Genomic DNA, 16,600 nt, shown 5'->3' with positions numbered 1-16,600 from the left:
TTTACTCCTTTTGTATTTGTTTGTTTATGTTCTTGTGAAAAGATGGAGCATCAGTTTATACTACTCACCATGTGGCAAAAAGGAAGCTCCTAAATGGTGTCTGAAGAAGAATTTTGTAAAACAGTATCCATGGGGAAGAAAAGTTACAGGGTACATGTTTTTTTCTTCTGCCTGTAATGTTTTACTGATGCTGTGGATGAAATCTGAAATGTACTTTGCTTATTAGGATCTGCTGATGAAAAATGTCCAGGTTCAGGTTTGTGCAAATAATTCTCTTTGTCTTTTGTAAGAAATAGATGCTTATCCCTGTGTTGTTTTGCTTTGCAAGTGATTTAACGTATTGCATCCTGCAAAAGGGAACAGGAGATGGTATCTTTCTACAGAGATAACTTTTGTAAGGATAGCTAATGCTTTTTCAGGCACTTTGTCCTCCAAAATGAGATTGTGAAACAGAGTAACTGGCAATTGAATTCCCAGCTAGGGGTTAGTCTTTTCCCCTCATTTGTGCTGTCTCTTTACAGAGTGATTTTAATACTCTGTAAATAGATTTGGTTCCTGTTCTACTGGAAGTGCTGCTATTATTGCTAATATTCTAATCACTATGTTAGTAATATTGCTTTAATATTATGCTTTGGTACTTTTAAATACTCAACTTCCTGGAAAGAAAACCCAAACATATGCTTTAATAATCTTGATCTTTCAGCTAAGGTCATTCATTCTAGCTTTAATGAAAATCAACATTTTAGGTATCTTAAGCAATGTAGCTCCTAATAAGTTGTCATTAATAAGATTTTAGGATTCCTCCTGTATTAGGATACATGTGAATGCTAATAACGTACTTCAGCAACTTTAATTTGGTTTTAGAACTGGTTCTACGGAGATACACTAAAATGCAAACCTCAGAACAGATACACATGATTTATGATTAGCAGAAAAATACTTATTGAAGAAGTTCTTGTGGGTGGAGCATGGATGGACACCAGGTGCCCACCAAGCCACTCTATCCCTCCCCTCATCAGCTGGACAGGGGAGAGTGCATATGATGCATGGCACTTTGGTTGAAATAAGGGCAGAGAGAGATCTCTCACCCGTTACTGTCATGGGCAAAATAGACTTGACTTGGCAAGGAGACGAGGAGTGGGAACTCACACATCATACATTGTCTCTGCTGCTGCTTGCTCCTCAGGGGAAAGATTCTTCACACCCTTCCCCTCCTCCAGCATGGGGTCCCTCCCACAGGAGACAGTCCTCAAGAAACTTCTCCAGTGTGGTTGCTTCCCATGGGCTGCACTTCATTTATTGCTCTAGTGTGAGTCTCTTCCACAGGCTGCAGTCCTTCAGGAGCAGACTGCTCCAGCTTGGGCTCCTCTCTCCACTGGGCCACATATCCTGCCAGGAGCCTTCTCCAGTGTAGGCTTCCCCAGAGTCACAGCCACCTGCTCTGGCTGGGTCCCTCCAGGGGCTGCAGGCGGATCTCTGTTCCACCCTGCACCTCCATGGGCTGCAGGGGCACAGCTGTCTCACCATGGGCTGCACCAGGGGCTGCAGGGGAACCTCTGCTCTGGTGCCTGGAGCACCTCCTGCCCTTCCTTCTGCACTGACCTTGGGGTCTGCAGAGTGTTTGTCTTACATGTTCTCACTATTATTTCTGGCTGCAGTTGCTGTTTTTTCCCCTTCTTAAATGTATTATCCCAGAGGCTCTGCCACCCTTGCTAATGGGTCCGTCTTGGAGATGGCTCTGTTGGATATGGTAGAAGCTTCTGACAGGTTCTCATAGAAGCTACCCCCACAGCCTTTCACTACAAAAACTTTGTCACACAAAGCCAAGAGTTTTCTACTCTTCAGTATAAAAAAGTGGAAGACATTTGGACTCCATAGTGGCTGGTTTTTATTGTAGTATGCATATAGGAGCTGCATGGGAGCTAAGCTGCTAGGGTAATTTCTTCTTGACTGGAAGAATTACTTACATTCAGGACCTGTCATGGCATTGGAGATGAGTCTCTTGGTGTGCTGAGGAAAAAGGAATTTAGAAAAGACACAGCAACAAGGTACTAGAGGAAAAGTGAACGTGTAACCCTCTAAGGGTGTATATCATGGAGGGACAGTCCAGCTGGCATCACTGCCTGAGTGCTCTGCTGCACATAATTGTGCCCTGTTCTTTAAACTGTTCTTATATGGCTGTGGTTTTCATACAAATGTTTAAGGAAAATTAGTTTTGGTTTGCCTTTTTTTTGGTCTGTGTCAAACTCTGTAGCGTGTGTAGTTGAGTTGGGAGAGACAGCATCCTACTTGTAAATTGAACCTAGTGAAATTGTTTGGTTTTGATTTGTTGGTTTCTTTGAGTTGTTGATTTTTATTTTTTTTTCCCAGAGAAAAGAATTCCAGAAATTAAATACAATTTTTTCTATGTGATTTTCACATAGCATTTGTGGGTCATAAGACTTGTTTTAGGGTGGTGTGGTTTCACCCCAGATGGGAACCAAGCACCAGACAGATGCTTACTCACTCCCCCGCCAGCTGGATCAGAGGGAGAACTGTAAGGGTAAAGGCTAGAAAATTTATGGATTGAGATAAAGAAGTTTATTAGGAAAAGCAAAAGTTGCACACAGAAGCAAAGGAAAACAAGGAATTAGTTCACCTTCCCATGGGCAGACAGGTGTTCTGCCACCTCTAGGAGAGCAGGGCCATGTCATGTCTCGTCATTGACTTGGGAAGACAAAGCATCAACTCCAAATGTGCCCCCTTCTCCTTCTTCCTACCTTGTGTACTGAACATGATGTCATATGGTCAGTTGGGGTCACTTGTCCCGGTTGTCTCCTCCCAACCTCCCCTGAACACACAATTTCCTCCTCAGTGTAGCAGCACAAAAAGCAGAAAAGGCCTTGGCTCTGTGCAAGCCCTGCTCAGCAATAGCAAAAGCATCTCTGTATTATTAGCCCTGTGTTCAGCTCCATTCTAGCCACTATAAAAACAATTAATTCTACACTGGCCCAAAACCAGCACATAATAAGAGGTAGAGACTGGACTTTTGTCATCGCGTCTGAACCCCACCCTCACACAAATAAATGAAAAAACCCCCATCATTATCAGAGATCATCTCTGTGGTAAAAATAGCTGCCTGGTTTTCTTCCACAGACACAAGATCTGTTGAATGGAATGAAACAAATCAAGTGAAGTGATATCAGCCTTATTAATGACATCACCCAGTTATTCTGGTCTTGTATACAATATTTGCTTTGGAAGTTTCTTTTGCAGTATGAAAGATTCTGCTGCTGGATTCACAGCATGGATTTCAGGAAGTAGACAAACCCAAAGGGTATTTTTTCCTCCTTGAAGTCATCAAGTGGGGATCCACAGCATGCTCCCACTCTTTAAACAACATACAAGCCAAAGTTCTCCTTTCTTCCACCTACACTGAAGCTGGTGCCACAGGATTAAGCCTTCCCAGTGATTTGTCTCCAGTAATTCAAACAACTGCAGCCAGAACCTGTGAACAGCTTTTCTGCTGGTATATTCTGTCCCTTTGTACCTATCCCTGCAACCAATAGTCGCAAAAAGAAGAACAGTGCTCATCAGTCATGCAGGGAAAGCTTCCTTCCTTCCCCAGTAATGAGGGGTTAATTCAAACCATTATTTTTAATTTTTTTTATCTTCAGAAGTGTGGTTGTGGACATTTTATTATTACCACTGCTGTCACAGTCAAAGGTCACAGATTAGACAACTGAACTTTGTTTGTCCTGTCTTTGCTCATCTTGTCTAATCTTGGGCACACGTCACAGAGCTCACAGCAAGGGCATCCACAGTGACTCTGGGTGTGGGATTTAACTTCAGAAAAGTCATTGATTTCTTTGCTTTGCAAAGAAAGTTTTCTACAGCCTTGGGACACTATCTCCCAACAGATAACCAAGTAGTCATGTTCAGGAGAAAATGCAACCCTGATGTTACTGGGAATGGCAAGAAAGTCTTCCTCTGGCAGTACTGGGGTAAAAGGATGTGTAAACAGACTACGAAAGATTAAAACATTGGGGAAGATACTGGTGATTTTTCTGGAAGGCAGACATTACTTTCAATGAAAAGGTAAGGGGTGAGAGGTGAGATAAATTGCTCTGAACCTTAGAAAGAGTAACCAGTGTGCATTCCCTCTCCAAATGTGAAGCCATGAGCAAGGTGTCAGGAATTGTCAGGAGTATGTGCCTTTTCACATTAGTATCTGTACTCCATATCTTTATGCAAAGCTGAAACACTCTCTAGAGAATTATTTTCCTTTTAAAAATGTAGAGGGTGGGAGTGGTGTACAACACACAATTATCTCAATTTTTATCTCTCCTAGAATATTTTTTTCAAAAATAATCTGCTGTGTATCCTTCTGTGTTAGCACACGAACATTATCTTTCAGCTAAAGAGGTTTTCTCTGCGGGACACACAGAACAAAACATCCTGAACCAAGTGTCTTCTTACCTCTGGGGCAGGATTTGGGGCTTGTTGTTGTAGGAACTGTGAACGTGTTGCTGAGCAGTGCATACCTGGAAAGCGTTCAGCTGACTGATAGGGCATGTCTGAGCCTTGGAGAAGACAGAGGGGGATTTAGGTTGCTTTTCACGCTAGGATTGCCAGATGGTCAAGCTTGTGTACCCACAGCTATCAAACAGAAAAATTGAATTCCTTTAATGGATTTGATTATTTAACTTATTTTTATTTAGAAAAAGTTAAGCAATCCTTTTGGTTAAAAAACTGTGAAGAAGTTTTTAAGGTTTATGGAATTACAATAGAAAAGTCTGTATAGCAAACTGCAACTGTGAATTGTCCAGGATGATCACATGTTAATGATGAGAGTCCCAAGGCCTTGCACATTGAGTTAGAAGAGAAATCAACTTGATGACAAAGTCATGATTTCATAGGACAATTCTCTATTTGCAAATACATATTGTTTCCCTTTTCTGCTTTCCTGGTCTTTTGTACTATCACTTTTTCTCCTGGGCTCTAACCTTTTGCTGAGATTGTACTGCTTTTTATTTATGAAAAGGAAGGTGAATGGCTGAAATTAATGGTTTTTATAAACAGGCACACAGACAGGTTGAAGCAATATGAATTTACTTCTAGAGATGGGTTTCTTGACAGTCTAGAGATGACATTAGACATGGTGGAATGCAATCTCTGTATCATAATATTGCTTAAGAGTACTGTTTAATAGGTTGGGAACTTGGATGAGCAGCACAGAAGCTACAGCATTAGTGGAGGAGAAGCTGGGGAAAGGCATCACTATTTAAGCCACATGCCCATCTTGTGTGAGTGCCAGCAGAGACAATTTACTCAGAGGATTTGCTGTCCATCTGTCTCATTACTTAATGAGGAGATGCTGGAAATGAAACTCAGATACAGAAACGTATTTTTTTAAATGGAATTTTGTAAATTTGTTATCTTTTGCTTTTAACATGGTGGTGAAAAAGGCCCAGCTACCTTGCAGATCATTTGCACCTGTTCCTCAGTTTCCTATCCCATCCAATGACCAGGATGAGGATGTCCCTGCAGTTTTTCTGCCTCCAAAGGTTTAATATTCCTCTTTTTCCCCTCCTCAGGGCTCTACTAGTCCTGGCTGCACAAGTACTTGCAGAAGTAGGCTCCTTTCAGTCTTAAATGCTGGACATTGTTTGCAGACTGGACAACTTTTCAGTCCTGTTCCTGCTGTTTCTTAATTTAATGTCAGGCCACCAAGGGGCTGCTGGTAAGTGAGAACATTAAACAGAACCATGCTCATGAGACACTGTGACAGCCTTGCCTGGAGAGAGAAATTGCTTTTCCCCAAGCCAATGAAACAGTCAGACCAGGGGTATTTGGGAACTGCATTTCAGATTTTCGGCTCATGTTAGGTCTGGGGCTGTGGTTAAATGGCCCTGTTATGATGTCAGGACTTCCTAAGGAAGGTCAGGCCCTGGATGTGTGTACATGTATTAGCTGCGGAGAAGTGCAAGGATGGAATTGGAGGAAACATCTGTCATTATTGCACCTGTGCCCTCAGACTCTATTAAAGCAAGCAAACAGAAAGGCATTAATATTTTTATTTGGGCTTCAATTTATAGGTGCATGTCATTCTCTCTCTTCCCACGGGGAACAGAGAGACAGTGAAAAAGATACACATGAAGGTCTGGTTGCCTCCTCAGCAATTAGGTACTAGTGCAGTCTGCTAGTGGGTGAAATATATGCTTGTTCTGACGAGAGTCAAATGATTTTGTCAAATATGAATCTGTAGGGGCTAATTTTCTGCTGCACTCCACCTTCCATAAGTGTTTCCCCAGCACTGAGTGGATGTTAAACCTTAATGGTGAATGTAAAGCCACTTGGCCTTCCCTCTATCCCGGTACAAATAATTACCTGATGTAAGGCAACAAGGACTTAAGACTGCTGATTCTGTTTTTAATCTAAGAATAATAGCCTCTTCAAGGCATGCTATGACTCATGTTCAATGAAAGTGATGCCGGTTATGTAGTAATTTGGAGCTAAATTTGATTTTACACCTGCACTTAAGGAAATGTGATAAAATTGTCAGCGATGAAGTGGAATCAAAAGACACAATGAAAACCTTAACAAAAGCTTCATCATCTTCTGTTTCTGTTGGTTTTAGCTTGTTTCTTTGAAAAGAGTAAGATAACAGACTGGTCTTGGTTTAGCATTAAAAGAACAACTTGCACGCTTTCCCAGACCAGAGTGCTGATGTCAGTCTTTCATTTGTTTCTCTAGTAGGACACAGATAATGTCTTCACAAAAACCAATATATGGATGTCACCTCCATAAGTTCTGTTTTGCTTTCCTAAATATGTGCTCTTTTATATATATTTTCCATGAGAGCTTTTGTTAAAAAAATCTGTTAAAAGTTCTTACCTTTGTTTAAGGCAATTGTCTTTGTTAACAGCAGTTGAGCCTGAAGTTCAGGGACACCCCAGGTTTTGCTGCTGACTGTTTTTATTAAACCTGCCTTGTTTGCATCAGATTGTATCAGTCCTACATAGTAGAGCTTTCTGAGGAAGTGCTTAATAGCCGTTTTAATAACATATTAATCGATGTCATACACCACAGCTCTAAAACTTACAACAGGGAAGTCAGTTATTCTTGTAGTCCATGATTTTAACCTTTAGGACTTCAGATTGGTGTAATGTAGTTCTTTTCCACATTTCTACCTATTCATGTAACAGCTGTGTATCTCTTACTGCCAGTTCCAGCTGTATTTCCATCACCTGCATCTACACCTGTAGCATCACATTTTAGCAGAACTGCTGGAAGAAAACCTATTGCAAGAGAGAGCAATGCTTCTCAATTCTATTTCCAGCCTAAACAGCTCTATAATTTCATTTGCAGCTCAGATTTCCTGCATGTTGACTGATGTTCAGAATCTGAAAGAATTTATTTGGATGATCTGGAATTTCTCATGTCTCATCAATATTTTTCAGTCTACTGCATTGCTGATATCACAATTTGGTGAGCTGATGTTTTTTGGGGTGAGTTTTTGTAAATACTGAGAGTGAAAAAAACCCTCTTTGCATTCTCTCTTGCAGTGATCCTCTAATTCTGCCCTCTATTGACATATTCCTGCTTATTGTCTCCCAGTATATCTCTTGATCAGGATATTGGTGTACCTCTTGTTCAGTCTCATTGTGATGTCTTCTTAATGTAAGTATTTGTGCTCCAATTAGCTGCTTCTTCATTCATTCATTCTCATTTGAGGCTGTCTATAGGTCATCACTTTGTTCCAAACCATCCATGTCTGCAGGATTTCACTGGGGAGGAGAGAGGCATGACAATGTTTTCATCTTGTTTTCTACTTCTGTGCTCATAATTTTTGGGACTGTTTCTTGTTTCTGTGTTGTGTTCATCACTGACTTTTGAGACTGTATCACCTTGAAAAAAATACAGTTTATATCTGATGTTTTCTTCACTAGGATGCAAGCTGCAAGTATTCCATCTTGGCAGGATTTGGGAATCTTTGACTCCAGAAGAGTGGAAGTCAAAGTCCCAGTGTGTCTGTTCAGTTGGGTCTTTGTTCTTTTGGTGTCAGAGCAGTCTGATAGTAACAGTTTTGCCTCTTTCCTTAGTTAATTCCTTTAGAATGTTCGTTTGAGACTAATTATCTCTGAGACCATTTGCAAGGGCAGCCTTTCAGCCAGTGGACTGAAAATCTGTTTGTTTTAAGCTGCTGCTGAACTTTTGGTTTAGGCCAGACTTCTGTCTCTTAAAGCATACTTAGCTGAAAGTCATCTTATCTCTTTCTTATGCTTTTTGTAGCAGTGATAGCTACTGGAATTTCAGGTTCCAACACCTTATTCTGAGACCATTTCCAGTAGTTCCTTTTGGTCTAAATAACATTCATGAAACAAATATTGATTTATATGTCAAATATTAAATATATATTTTTATATAAATTTATAAAAATAAAAATATTAGAGATAAGTGTCAAATATTTAATTCATATTTCAGCAATGAATACATCTTAGAAATCCTAATTTTACATTTGAGATGTAGGATGTAGTGAAGATTAAAGGTCCATATTAATTTTCTCTGAACTTACTGACACTGCAAATCAGTGCAATTTGTTGCTGATATTCACATACAATAACAGTGCACTGTTCACATGAAAGTACAGAAAATAGGGATGTAAGGAGACTGTTAGAAGAGGTGGACTGGATTCACTTTTTTTGCTCAGTAAAGTCCTTGGAAGCTCATAAAAATTTCAGTGGTGCCTTGAGTTTAAATGGACACAAAGCTTGGCCCACTATGGTGAATTGTTGGCATTCCTTTGAATATATTAGTTCTTCATAAGTGAGTTTAGCTCTGATATAGCAGGGGAAGATGGGGAATGGCTGCTCAGCCACGAGACCACTTGAGACCTAACAGTGTACAGGGCAGGCTACTTTCTTCTTGTCCTCTTCCTTCGAGTAAATGTGCCTTGAATTTGTCTAGACTGATTTCAGCGTGCTCAGATGAACATGCCTGAGGTTGTGAAGGCATTTGTATTTGTGTATAGAAGTCCTACAGAATTCAGTAATATCCCAGTGTTGCCTGTGACTTTATCTCATATATAGAGGGATCCACCCACTCATTTATACCTTTCTCAACCTACTCAGATCTGCTTGGATCTCCTTTTGTATCTGAATTCAGAAAGAAAGAGAGAATAGGCATAGCATCATGCCCCCTGTGGTGCTTGGAAATTTATGCCTCTCCGATAAATTGCAGTTGTTAGGGAGAATGATCAGGGAATGGAGCAGATCTCCTGGAGACACTCCCTCCCACGCTAAGAGAGGGACAAAGAAATCCTTTCTGCTATCTGATAAGAAAAAAATAGAGGCACTATCGAATGAAATTAATTTAGTGAAATGATGAGGGTGCAATAGTGATGTCCTGGCACTACTTTGCAGTTTATCCATCACTGTGCAACATCTCTGCATGATAACTCAGCAGCAGTGACATAAAATCAACAAATGCTGTGAAGTAGTAAAAGAATGTTTTAATGTAATTATGTAGTGATACCATCTCTGCCCATCAAAATAGTCCCTCTTCCAGCAGCTATGGCAAGCTTAAAAAAATCAGGCAGTACATTTGAATTAGAAGAGATAAACAAAATCAATCAATGTATGTATTATAGCTGTACATTTACTACAGATGTCAACTAGTTTTACTTCTAAACAGAAAACTGCACATGTAATAGTCTCAACATACTCAGCACCTATTGGCATCAGCTACAGTAAGTTGATTGTAGGACTTTGCAATGGATCTCAGTAGAGCAATGTAAATCAGTAATGCTGCCATTGCAATATTCATTCCTGTATAGATTTTAATTTCTACCCAAGTTCTCTTTGTTTCTGTGTGGAACTGTATTGACACAGTATTTTGTCCATGTAAAATCCACAGTGTCTGCAATAACGATAGCCCAGTGGATTACACTTCAAATATGATTACAGACAATTCATTTCTCCAGACCAGTAGAACATAAAAATTTACAAGTCAGAACTGCTGTGCCCTTTTCCCTTGAATTTGCTCTGCACTTTGATACCATTTCTTGAAATATATCAGCAAACGTAAAACCATTTCTATGACACCAAAAGAGTAGTATTGTGAAAATTTATAGGAAGAATAAAATTCAAGCACTGAGCAGTGAAATGTAAAAAGTAACCAAGATGATAAACGTTCTTTCCAGTCTATACAATCTATTCAATAAATGCTTAGGATTAACTCAGTCACTCTACCCCCACTTTCTTGTCCTTCCTTTAAGTCTGTGCTAAGCATCAGCTTACGCCAGCTCAGAACTGTGTGTGTTGAACATGTGTGGGTCCACAGTCACACCCAAACATCTCCTGTAGCCCTGAGCTCATGTCCAGTCCCCCTCCCAGTTCTGGAGCTAAACCAGCTCTACTCACTGCTAGTTTGTTGACTGCTTTGGGAGTCAAATTAGAACACGAATAATTGTAACAAAGTTTGATGCTGAATGGTAAGTCCTTTCAAACCTCCAGGGGTAAATAAAGGGGTAAAGGAAATACCTGTTTCAAAGACAGAGAATGGTAGCTTTTGCTTCCCTGAAGTCAGAACAAGCAACTACTTGAACCAAGAATAGAAGCCTGGGGTTCACGACTCCAATGCTGAGTCTAAATTATGCCTAAGTAATACGAGCTTGTGGGAGTCATTTATCACTTGCTTTTCTTTCCCTCCACTTTAGAATCCTAGAATATCTGAAAATAAAATAAAAGTTATATTCAGAAGGATAATAGAATAAATTGGAGTTGCGTGACAATTAAATAACTGCAAATAAGATTTTATGTTGCAACAGAGTTTCATGAACTGTGAAAAATCAGGGAAGTATGGAGAGATAGCTGAAAGGAGATATAGTATTTTTGGGGGCGTAGTAGTAAAGAAAGCACCTAGGAAAGTGAATTCTATAAACCATCTCAGTGAAAACTATTGTTGAAGAAGTAATTTTTATGAATAATGACCTTGTGTTGGTCATTGTTATCATGATTTCATTCAATTTTGAAAACTTGGTCATGCCCAGCAAATCTGCCAGGATTGCCATGTGTATTCCACCTTTATCTTGCAGGTGTTTCCTGCATTTTTTTTCTAAATTTTCTTTGCTCTTGCTCATCTTTGAATTTCAGTTATGTAAATATGGTTGATTTTCTGTCTCAAGAAGAAGTAGGCAGTCACTGTGTAGCTGCCTTTTCATCATAATTTATGTGAATCTGAGTTTACACTGGGTGTAATCACTGATGAATATTCATGCAATCTAGTATCTTTGAGGAATTGTTATCCTGTTTAATCATGCTTTAAAGCTTGTGATCCTCTTTCCTGTTGATAATGCTTCTTACCATATTTCCTGTTGCAAAGAGACTGAGCCACTCAAAGATGCTGAGCTTAGGTGGTGATTTGGGACACGGTGCAGAAGAGGGATGTGTTTTCATCTCTTTTTGAGAGCTGAGACCAATAAGATGCCTGGCATTGTCTCTGGGAAGCTGATAAGATCAAATACTCCCTGGTGTTGGGAAAGCAAAATAAGCAGTATATAATGTTTTTTCTCTGCTATTAGATGAGAAGACTCATTCACTTCCAAGGCAATGTCACCTTCAGCAGCCACTTTGCTTGTCACTCAGGTCACTCCCTAAAGCAGGAGTCCGGCCATTCTCCAATTTCAAGAATTAATCTTTTGTGTAGTGGGAATTTAGCAAGCAGTACTGAAAGATCTTGCACCAAATTGTGTCTGGCTTAGCCTTGTTGCACTGAATACACAAAAGGACCTCTGTGCCCCTTCCCTCCAATTGCTAATGAAGCTAATTGCAGTCTCTGGTTGCAGCTTCTGTGGATTTCTACTCCTCTGTATGCACACAGTGGCACTAAGACAGACAAACCAGAAATGGGGTTCTCATTTTACAGACCTGAACATGATGATGAAACATTTAAACTTTGGTGTAGGCTATCTATACTATGGTAAGACTGGCACCAGTTGCACTTGTTAGGAGAAAATATATACTAGTAAAGTAAGTGTATTTTATATAATCTATTCTATGAATATATTCTATAACAATATAGTAAACCAGAAACAAGTACATCACGCTAAGAATTTTCAGTGTTTCTTCATGTCCTCCAAAATAAATTTTTTTTTTTTCTTGTTCTTATAGGGATTCTGCAGGATTTGTGTCCTGTGGGATTTTTTTCAATCAGCTTCTTAGAGGGCTCAGATCTGGAAAATGGCTCTTACATGGGCAATCATAGATTGCTTGAAGACATTTGTTTTTTATCTCCCTGAGAATATTGCAAATGTAGGTACAGAAACGCAATCCTAACTTCACTTAACTGATCTCTACAATTCAGTGTCTTGAGGGAAAAAAAGTCCTGATGGCACCTTGTTTGTATTGTGATGGTTCCCTTGTGCAGTCTTCATTCCTGCAGGCTCACTGATTACATGTAGGCACGTTTTCTACAGCTGTATCATAACACTTGTTTTGTCTGCTACCATTGGTGTGTACAGACAGACTCTGGGGCAAAACAATTCTCCTTCAATTTGTCCTTCCAAGCGCAGCTGTGCACAGCTGTGTATTGCAGGAATATTTCTTAAAACTGCCGATCACTTTTAAATCAGTCAGTGTTTTTGTGTAGATGTTTAATCAATGACTATTTGGAGAAGGATTAGTGCAGTGTAGTTATTCCCCAGGCTCTCTGCAGTGTCCAGACATGGTATTTTTTTATGTCACAGGAACACTGTGAGGGTGATGTGGGTTAGCATGGCAGTGCTGCAGGGAGTGGAACAGGAGGGGGCAGGTGCATCCAGCTCCAGCTGGGCACATTCCATTCTGTTGGTAAATGAAATAGAAGGCTCTTCCACTTGTGCTTCTGTTATTTTGAGTTTTGGTTAAAACTGGATTTTCTAGTGTGCCATAAATACACTTTATATAATGATTTCCCTTTCAGACTTCTTAAAAGAACTAGAGTAGTTTTTTCTCATAAAAAAAATTCCAACCCTCATGCTTTCCTAAATTAGCAAAAATAAGAAAATTTTAGCATATTTTTTAAGCAGCAATATTTTTGAGGTTAAGAAAAAGTTATTGCTATCACAACTAACGCTTACATGTGTTCATCTGTCATCTCTATTTTTTTTATGATTGTTTTTGCTTCATGGCTATCTGTTAAAGGAGTTTGGAAAGATTGATGACAGTGATATATACAGGATGTTTAGAAGACTAATTTTTTTCCCCCTCTCCTTTACAAACTATTTGAATCTTCTGAACAGATTAAGGCTAGATCCTAGCGCTTTGCCCAACTTTCTTTATTCAGCCATTAAGCTCTTGACAAGATGCCTGATTCCATCTGTCCCACAGTAATTTAGGAGCCACAAAGGCACCTCAGTTTTCAAATGAACTAGAGAAGTAGTAGTTTTAAATGTAAGAACATGCTTCTCTGGAGTAAAAGATTGGCATTAACCTCTACTGAAAGATGTTCTGGCTGTCTTTATGTAATATGGGATGCTCATTACATTTTTACTGAAGCGTAAAAAGAATTGAGACTTGGGTGCTGACCAGACAAGAAAAAAAGTTGCTGTCAGTTCTACTTCAAAATAATTTTGCTTGATACAAAATCTATAGAATTGATGATGCCAAATATTGATCTCTTTTCCATCCTGTATTTCCATCTGTGCCTTCTCCTATTGCATTTGTTCTTTTTTTTTTTAAGCAGATAAAGAATTTGGAACAAAATTTAACTGAATGATTAGAAATTTTATTCTTTTTCCCATCTGCAATAATTGCCTGAGAAAGCAAATAATTAGTTCAGCTGATCACAGGACACAGAGACCGCAGTTCCTGAGTCCCTGCTCTATTGTCAGACACTTGCCTTGGGAAGTAATTTAATTTCTCTGCTTACAGTGGAATACTGTACTTGCTAATTTCTCAGGAGTATAACACAGCTAATGTTAGAAGAGGATGGGGAAGATCTATTCTGTTCTGCTTACAGATGTACCCTATGGCCAGATTCATTAGGTCCTTTTCAAGATCCTTGGTTTCATAGCCATTTCTTTGCCTTTCCTTTCCTGGCCATGATCTCCCTTGATCAGATATTGGGGATTTTCCTCTCTCAAGCTTAGGAAACCTTATTTCTGCTTCTTGATGCTGTGTTCCAACAGAGTTCTTCCATCTCAGTATCTAGGGACACATGTAAGTTCTCTTTCTGACCTAGGATTTTCTTTTGCTTCCCCCTTACCCTGCTTGGCCCAGGAGTTTCTTCTTCCCATTCTCTCAAAGACCTGGGATGCCTGGTCTCCAAAGCTACTACTTATTTCATCATTCCTTATTTCATCCTTCTTGCTTCCAGCTATTTCTCCAGTCTCTTTCCTCATTCCTGTGAAACCAATTTTCAAGCAAGTTCTTTCCTTCGTTTTAATGACCCAGCATCCCTTCACACATACAACTCATTGGTGTTATCAAAGGACTCATTTAACTTTATGTGAATAGCTTTGGCCCAGTAACTGACAGGCAACGTGACCATTGTTCTTCAATACTTGTGAAGCAATAGATGCATCATAACATCACTGTGCTAAACATTATACACCTAATTCCTTAACTAGGGCATCACAATTCACAGCATGTGAATTCACGGCTTTTCTAGTCCCAGGATTTGGACTGGATCCAGCTTCTTTTATTATTAATAGCATCAATAGCTACAAACTTTTTGAGTTTTCTCTGACTAAATATGTGCATAACTGGGTCTCATTTTTACAAAATCAAAGCAAGTTCCCTTCTTTTATTTTTGCCTAAAAATGTATCTCTAGTCCTTTTATTAGTTAGCTTCCTATATCCTGCCATATAATGTCTCTCAAGCTAGTCTACCTGAGCTTTCATAATGTCCCATGAAATAAGGCAAAACTTCCAGTCACAGTTCACAAAATACCAGTTTGTTCAACACCCTTGTTTGTCTACAGTTCTCACTTGCATTTTTCTGAATTTTCTTTTCTAGATAGAAACTTATCCAATGTGTTGTCATGGATTTCCTGTCACTCCAGGTACTAAAGTTGGAGTCTTAACTTGCTGTGCTTTATATACATGCCAACTTGGGGGTGATGGATGCCTTCTTACCAGTGCAATCCTTTTCCTTTTTGTTCCCATGGTGGAAGAGATCTCCAGGTTGTGTAGCTATGAGGGATGTAGTGATTATTCGTATAGAAGGGATCTACAGAGAAAGCGATGGTTTGGGAGGAAAGGTGTCTTTGTCCATCCTTCCCAGTGCCACACCTTTCCTCACTTCACAAAGATACATCTTTGTACCATCTTTTGCTGAGTCTCCACAGCTCTTATTCAGTCATTCAGTCTCAAGCAAGTGTAAAATCCCAACATCTTTGAGGCAGGCACACTGTAAGAGCACTTTGCCACATCTGAACAAATCTCTTGATAGAGGGTCTTTTATGGTTCCTGATGACTTTCTCACTAAAAACTGTCCCCTTGAGTAATTCCCTTCCCTTCCCTTCCCTTCCCTTCCCTTCCCTTCCCTTCCCTTCCCTTCCCTTCCCTTCCCTTCCCTTCCCTTCCCTTCCCTTCCCTTCCCTTCCCTTCCCTTCCCTTCCCTTCCCTTCCCTTCCCTTCCCTTCCCTTCCCTTCCCTTCCCTTCCCTTCCCTTCCCTTCCCTTCCCTTCCCTTCCCTTCCCTTCCCTTCCCTTCCCTTCCCTTCCCTTCCCTTCCCTTCCCTTCCCTTCCCTTCCCTTCCCTTCCCTTCCCTTCCCTTCCCTTCCCTTCCCTTCCCTTCCCTTCCCTTCCCTTCCCTTCCCTTCCCTTCCCTTCCCTTCCCTTCCCTTCCCTTCCCTTCCCTTCCCCCTTGCCCTGCCCCACCCCTCTCTTCTCCTCTGTTCTCTCTTCTCCTCTCTTCTTCTCTCTTCTCCTCTCTCCTCTCATCTTTTGGGTTTTTCTCCCTTTTCTTTCTTCAGCACATGCAAGGAACAAGTGAACAGACAGAAAATAAATGGCTTCGAAGAGCTGCTGTGAAGAAAAGTTTGCAAGAAAGTGGGTGCCTTAGAGTAAATTTAGTCTGGATAACAAATTTCTCAGACTCCCAGATCTTTGTTCATGAGCTACAGAGAATGCTTTGAATACAGGCTTTTTCCTGTCAGGCTTAGTTCTTTCACTGTGTTCACTTTTACAGAGAAGTACTAGTACTTGTTCTAGCTGACTTTAAAAGATAGGTTTTGATTTTTCTCTGTTACAGAAGCTATGATATCTTATGGATAAGATTGCCCCCATGTTATTAAAAACCTGCAGGGTAAAGTAAGTCTCACAATAATACAAATAACCTTTGACTACATTCTTGACTTCCCTGGCCTCTCACAAGTATAAGAGAGCAAAAAGTAAAGTAAATCTTCACAATGTTAGATGTGGTTCATCTGCTCAAACATGGTTTTTCAGAGACTATTAATAGCTGATTTTATGTTATAGAGGAAAATGCACTCATTAATTGCTATCTAAAAGAATTATCTGGAAAATTAAATATATTCAGCCACTCATGAAGAACCTAGAAAGGCAAAATATTTGAAACACACATTTGTCTATCTTCTGTTGGCATGGGCTCACAGACATAGAGATTTTCTACA

This window comes from Poecile atricapillus, chromosome 1 (assembly GCF_030490865.1).
Source record: "Poecile atricapillus isolate bPoeAtr1 chromosome 1, bPoeAtr1.hap1, whole genome shotgun sequence".
Lineage (NCBI taxonomy): Eukaryota > Metazoa > Chordata > Aves > Passeriformes > Paridae > Poecile > Poecile atricapillus.
This window is presented reverse-complemented; position numbering follows the sequence as displayed.